General features: G+C 40.6%; 1 long non-coding RNA gene across 1 annotated transcript; it reads left to right on the top strand.

The window, feature by feature from the left end:
- The first annotated feature begins 293 nt into the window (after window positions 1-293).
- On the top strand, window positions 294-5,753 carry LOC107207831. Its single transcript, XR_004498299.1, has 3 exons — window positions 294-757; window positions 5,358-5,401; window positions 5,689-5,753. It is a non-coding gene; the product is annotated as an uncharacterized LOC107207831 (long non-coding RNA).
- The last annotated feature ends 614 nt before the right edge of the window (window positions 5,754-6,367 follow it).

Genomic DNA, 6,367 nt, shown 5'->3' with positions numbered 1-6,367 from the left:
AAAGATAATAAAGAATACTTTAGTCTTAGAATGTTTCCATTTTCCAAAACACACAGCTGATATTTTTGCTTTAGCTGCTTGGCACCCTCTCTTAATCTTAGCAGAAGATGCCAAGTAAGGCAAACTAAACAAAGCAGGAAATCATGAGTCTCATGAACCATATCTTGTACCAAGCAAATTCCCCTGACCTCGGTGCACACCAGCAGCTAACAGGAGCTGTATCCATTTGTACTCAGACATCTTTCCTGCTTTCAGTTCCAGAGGAAAGTCACTCACAGCATTATTTCCCACAGTGTTATTGCAATAACAGGAGGCAACATACCAGAAGTCAGGCTGTCCTTCACATCAGAACTGAAATTTCAGGGGATTTGATTTGCTTCCCAGACTTTGAGACTTTGCATTTTTCTGTTTCAAGTCTTTCATGTGACTTCCACTGCTAGAATTCTTCTGCTAAGCATTGCCTTCATAGTAGCAGTGTCACGCTGGAAAAGCTGATGCAGAAGACTACAATTAGTATGTAACTCCTAGCAATGCAACTAAAACTAATTAGGTAATAAAGGATGATTGACAGAATCAATATAGTCATAGACTGGGGAGAAATTCTGAGGCAAAGCAAAAAGAAGATGTTAAGTGAAAGGAACAGCAATTTTAAGACTGATAGAAAATACAGAATACACAGAAATACTTTACAACAACTGCAGAATCTCACTATCAGAGCATCAAGTGGAATATGACACACCTGTCTATGAAACATAAGGTATGTAATAGTTATAAAGATTATAAGTAATTTTCAGTATCAAGATGCAAGCCACACCTTTCTGGTGCATATTTAATTATATCTTTGACCTAAGAGATTGTGCTAATATAAATAAGATACTTAGTATGGTACCAATATCAGAAATTAATAAAAATGTGACATTAAGAAAATGAAATATAACCCCATTATAACATCTCTATATCAATACCTGATCCAAAAAGCATATGAGACATGATCTATAGCCTACAGAACTGAATAGTTTCTGTTAGAGCTTCATATTGAGAAACTTATTATAACATTTCCATATGCTCATAGAAATTTTAATAAGGCAGTTACAGAAAAATAGGAGGATTTGAGAAACAGAAAGAAGCTGGTCAGCTTACAAAATCGAAACTCTGCTATAGAGTGGAAAGGGAAAAGGTCATTTATGGATTGATTGTTGAGAAAACAGACAGTGGAATACACTGAGATGCACATTTGCCATCAAGCTCCCTACTGATGGCACTCATTTTCTTTCCTCCCTTAAAAGAACACTTCTATATTTGGCTCAAAGATGGATCAAATGAGCAAAAACTGGAATTGATTTCCATAGGGAGGAGCACTGCATAGGTCTGGGATAAATATTAAATAAGTCAAGGCAGCTGGGGCTTTATTTGCCTTGCTGTTCTGGACTGATGGGTTCTCTGGGCATCAATCCCCCCTGAGTTGTGAAGAGTGACAGAAGGTTTGTGGGTGCTTGAGTCAAAAGACCAGTGCCACTGTTTTCTGTAACCACAAGCCCAGCTCAAATAAGGATCTGGGAACAGAAGGAGGTGCTGGGCAGAGAGAAGCTCAGTTCCTGCTTTCTAAAATGGCAAGAGCAGCACTATTTTGTTTTCAGCAAGTAGTCAGCAAAGATACTTCTCAATGACTACAGATCAGCTCTCTGAGCAGTGCCATCAGTAGATCCTCCTGCCTCCCTCTCCTGTTCTCAAACCCAAGAGTGCCTTTACAAGCATTTGATTGTGCCTTTGCAGCTGCCACTATTTGCCAATTTTTGCTTTTTCTGCTCATCACCACCACTTCACCATTCCTCACACAGCACTTTCCCTCTCCTTCTGCAGGCTGAAGCTCCTTCAGGAGAAAGATTTCTAATCAGGCACTTAGGGAAGGTAAAAGCCACCCTTGGCTGACCCTTCTGAGGCCAGTGCCACAGGGTGCTTCCAGCCTGTTCACAGGCCCAGCCAGCCCACAGGCTCCAGGGGAATGAGTCCAGCCCCAAGCTGTGCTTGCTCCACTGCTCTCTTTGCTGCCAGACTGCTTCCACCCAACAACAGAGATGTTTAAGGTATTTTCCTCCCACTATGGTTGTTGTTAATAAGCTGTGCAGCAATCCATGCTTCACTGATCAACATAAACCATCATTTATGAAGCAGCTTCAGAACCTTCTAAAAGGGATGAAACAACTGTGCCTGACCTTTCCCTATAGACACCACCAGCAGCATGACCAGTGTTGCATTGTCTGTTCTCTTATCAGCATAATAAACATAAACTTCATTGTAACTTATGTGCAAAATACCTGCACCTCTGCAGTATTTCCTTGTACTTCCCCTGAGTGAAAGCCAGAACTCTGCATGCCATCTTTATTCAGTTACATGAAGTTATGGCAAAATTAAGTATGCCTATTACAAAAAAAAAATATGTTAAGAATTAGAATTAATACATTCAATTATTGTTCCCTTAATTTAAAGTGAGAGGCTTCATGACTTCCAAGACCTGGCAGGTTTTCAAAGGAGACCTGTGAGCCTTGATATGCAAACGGCTCCTGATCTGAGACTTTTTGCCAAAAGGCAAACTCAGAAGAGCAATAAATGGAACAAATCTCGACTGTCTTTGGAGATTAGCCAAGTATTCATAAATGGCACATCTTGCAAAGACAGGCAAGTGAAGCATCAATAAACCAGTAAACCAATAAACACTGAAATCTCACTGTTGTATTCATTATATATTCACAGCTCTTTCTAAACTTAGATAAGAACCAATAATAATCCATTCGATACCCTGAATCTGAGGCCTGGCAAAAAAAAAAACCCACCAAACATACAAACAAATTTGTTTCTTTTCTTGTTGTATAAACTTTTCCCTCTAACATGATTTGAAAATCAAATCATTCCTGCTGTTTGTTTCTTTTTGAAAGGTTTGACTTCTTCCTAAATGATACGGCTCCCAGTTTCAAATCTTATCTTTATCCCTGAGGTGTGATTGGAGAGTCTCACTCCACAAAGAAAAATTGCTGAAACAACTGGAGAAACACCCAGTTAGCACCAGCTAAGAATCTAACTGTGAACCCAAATGGAAAAGCTCATTAGAAATAAACCCCACAAGTTTAAGTTACATAGGCACTGTAGTTAAATGTGTGACAGAGACGGGGGGGTGTCCTTGTCAGGACACTGAGTCTGCAGCAGCGCCTCGCAGGGACAAGGAGAGTGCCCCAGCAGCTCTCAGCACAGCTGAAATGCAATGTGAGCACAAGGATCTAGATCAAACATGTCAGGCCAAGTTAGTCACACAGTCTGTGGCATAAAATAAGTCTTTAATGTGTGTGGTTATGTGTGTCCCTAGTGACTGAATTAGAGACTGATGTCTTGCCCCAGCAGCCTGAGACTCTGTGTCCGTTTCCCACCACAGTATCAGACACATCCTATTTACAGCTCCAGCTGCTCTCAAGAGACTCTGAAACTCCACTTGTGACTCTCTGCTTGCAGTCACAGAGAAAAGCTTGGCTTGCAGTCACCCTCCTTGAAGAACAAGGCTTTGTCACAACACCAGCCGTGGGCTTGGCAGCCTAAAACAGTGGATCCAGTCCTGTTCACACAAAGCACACACTCCAAGGGAGATTTAGCTCAGGAAGAAGCTGTGACAAGTTGGCAAGTGCCACCAAGAGCTGCAGCTGTGCCACCTCGCTGGCAGCTGGTCCCATCACCTGTGGAGAATGGGAGATCTGTCCCCAGCCACCCTGCTCCTCTCCGGCCACGGCTCCTTCCCTCCTTCCCTCCTTCCCTCCTTCCCTCCTTCCCTCCTTCCCTCCTTCCCTCCTTCCCCCTTCCCCCCTTCCCTCCTTCCCTCCTTCCCTCCTTCCCTCCCTCATATCCAGTTTCAGTTTGAGTAGACAAATATATAGACATTCATTAATATTTGAGATTAAAATCTTTATCCAGACTATTTTCATTACTTTTAAATATTTCACAGCCAGTACATGATGAAAAATCTGACTTTTCTTTACTCTTCACACACCAAAAGCAATGCCCAATTTAACCTCAATCGTTTAACACGTTTTAAAAATGTAGAACTGAGAACATACACTGAGATTTTTCATTTTCCCTTGCACAACACCCAGTAAAATCTTAAGCCCTGCAACAAAAAATTACTACTATTGCTCCCACCAGAGCAACCTCACAAATCACCCTTTAATTCTGGTGAAATGGGACAAGATCAGCTCAGAGCTGAAGTCTCCCAACAGTATTTCATCTAATAATGGCTATCAGAAACCTGATGCATTTCAACTCTGGAAAAACCTCACTTCAGCTATCAAAACTCTTACCAAGAAATATATTTTTGTTTCCTTTTAGCAGCAATTTCAGATGGATTGATCAGCTATACTCCAAAAATTTTTACCTTACTAGCTCTAATGACTTCTTTGGATAAGTTATCAGAACTTTTTCCAGATCTTACCTAGAGCTCTTCTGTGCAGACACTGCTGTGGTGCGAGGCTGGTGCTCAATAACAGTTTGCAGAATATTTCATTCAAGTTAGTGGCTGGATTGCACTTTATATGCTTGAGCAGCACTTTGCAATGCATGTTCTGTCATTTTGGTTTACTCAGAATATTACTTTTTATTTCTACAGTGGTGTTTCTCTGAGCCTTGCAAGTGACAGAAGTTAAGATATTTTACATCTTGCCTCTGCTTTGATTTCCAGGATTTTATAACCCATTTAAAAGCTGTGCTGGCTACTGTCATTTGCAGAAGTCCCATGGGTGACTCGGTGCCAGGCAACTCTGCCCATTTGAACCCCGTGCTCTGCTCTCACCTTTGAATCCTCCTGGAAAGTGCATGGACAAAGTTGACTTCTGCATGAACCTTCTCTTTATTTAAACCTGACAGCTGCATTATTTCTTTCTTTTAGAAACCGATATTCTTGTGAACAATGTTTATGTTAATACGAACTACTTTAAAGCATTAGCAAAATGTAATGTTTTAAATGGTATTTAATACACCCCACCTTGTGAACACCTGAGGTCACTCCAATCCATTTCATAACAGCTCCAATTCTTTTGGAAATGTGTAAAAAATATAAATGCATAGATTTCATATGAAGAATGAAGCTAAATGTAGTACAACCATGCAAAAAAAATTAATGCTGGGGGCATAATATCATGCTCAAAGAATCGAGTTCAACATTACCTACTGCTTCTAGATCTACACTGCTGCTGCGTGTTTTAAATTTTAATTCAGAAAACATGGGGAAAGATTCCATTTTCTATCCTGGTATACTCATATTGATATAAAAGCTTTGCTTCTGTATTATGATCACTATTAAGAGTCTACAAATTGTATTGCAGATTTACAACACCAGAGACTATTTGAGAAACCCTCCAGGTTTAAGGTGAGAAGTGAAAGTTATTTTTCAGTACAAGTTCTCCTGAAAGCATACAGGGGGGAAAAAGTCCCAGCCTATTAATCCAGCAGCTCCAGCAATTCAGTCTGTAGCACTTGGCAATCTGAATTCAACACGAAGCACCTATTCAACCAGGCTCCACTGTGTTCCCATCCACTACCCAAAAGATGCCTAAACACAATTATGTGACAAATCAGAGGGTGCCAGAATGACAGTGAATAGGGAGGCTTAGAAGTCTCTGGTTTTTTAAAAAAAATATCTTCCCTCAATTTCAGTGTATTTTGAGGAAGACAAAGACAATTGCTCACGCAGTAAGGAAAAACAGACAAGTGTCTTAAGGTAAGTCTGTTCATTTCATGCTTTATTAGCACAATCCTATTATATGTATTTCCCCCCTTCGTTTTAATTAACAGAACTGCAATATAATGGAGCCATCCTGAAGGCCTCATAGCTAAAAGCTGCAACTTCTATTAAAAACTCTAGTTTTAGTGGTATACAATCTTGGCCAGGGAAGTGTAAAACAGCTTAGGCTGAAAACTCAGGTTTATCTTGAACACGAACAGAAAAGAAGTTGAGGTCTATGATTTGAAGACAATCTGGCAGTGTTGAGTTACAGTTCACTGTAACTGAGTACAATTCACATTGCACTAATTTGAAATGTTATAAACCCCTCTGACCAAACTCATATCTGACCACTGCAATACTTCATTTTTTCATATTGAGGTATGCAGAGCTTGTACACAAAAATTCACATTTTGCTGCTTGGTGTATTTGTAGTTCTTATTTGTGTTCACATGTCCCCCTCAGCAGACTCTTCTCAAAGGGCAGTCATGGGGGAGAGCTCAGGGTAGCTCCTTGTCTGCCAGCCCAAGGAGAGGCTTCTCCAAAGCCAAAGGAAAGAGGTCACCCAGTCCAGAATTTGAGAAACTGCTGTCCTTTGGGCAGCCCTGGGCT

The sequence above is a fragment of the Parus major genome, chromosome 7, assembly GCF_001522545.3.
Source record: "Parus major isolate Abel chromosome 7, Parus_major1.1, whole genome shotgun sequence".
Lineage (NCBI taxonomy): Eukaryota > Metazoa > Chordata > Aves > Passeriformes > Paridae > Parus > Parus major.
Note: the sequence above shows the minus strand (reverse complement) of the source record. Positions and strands in the feature narration are given on the sequence as shown.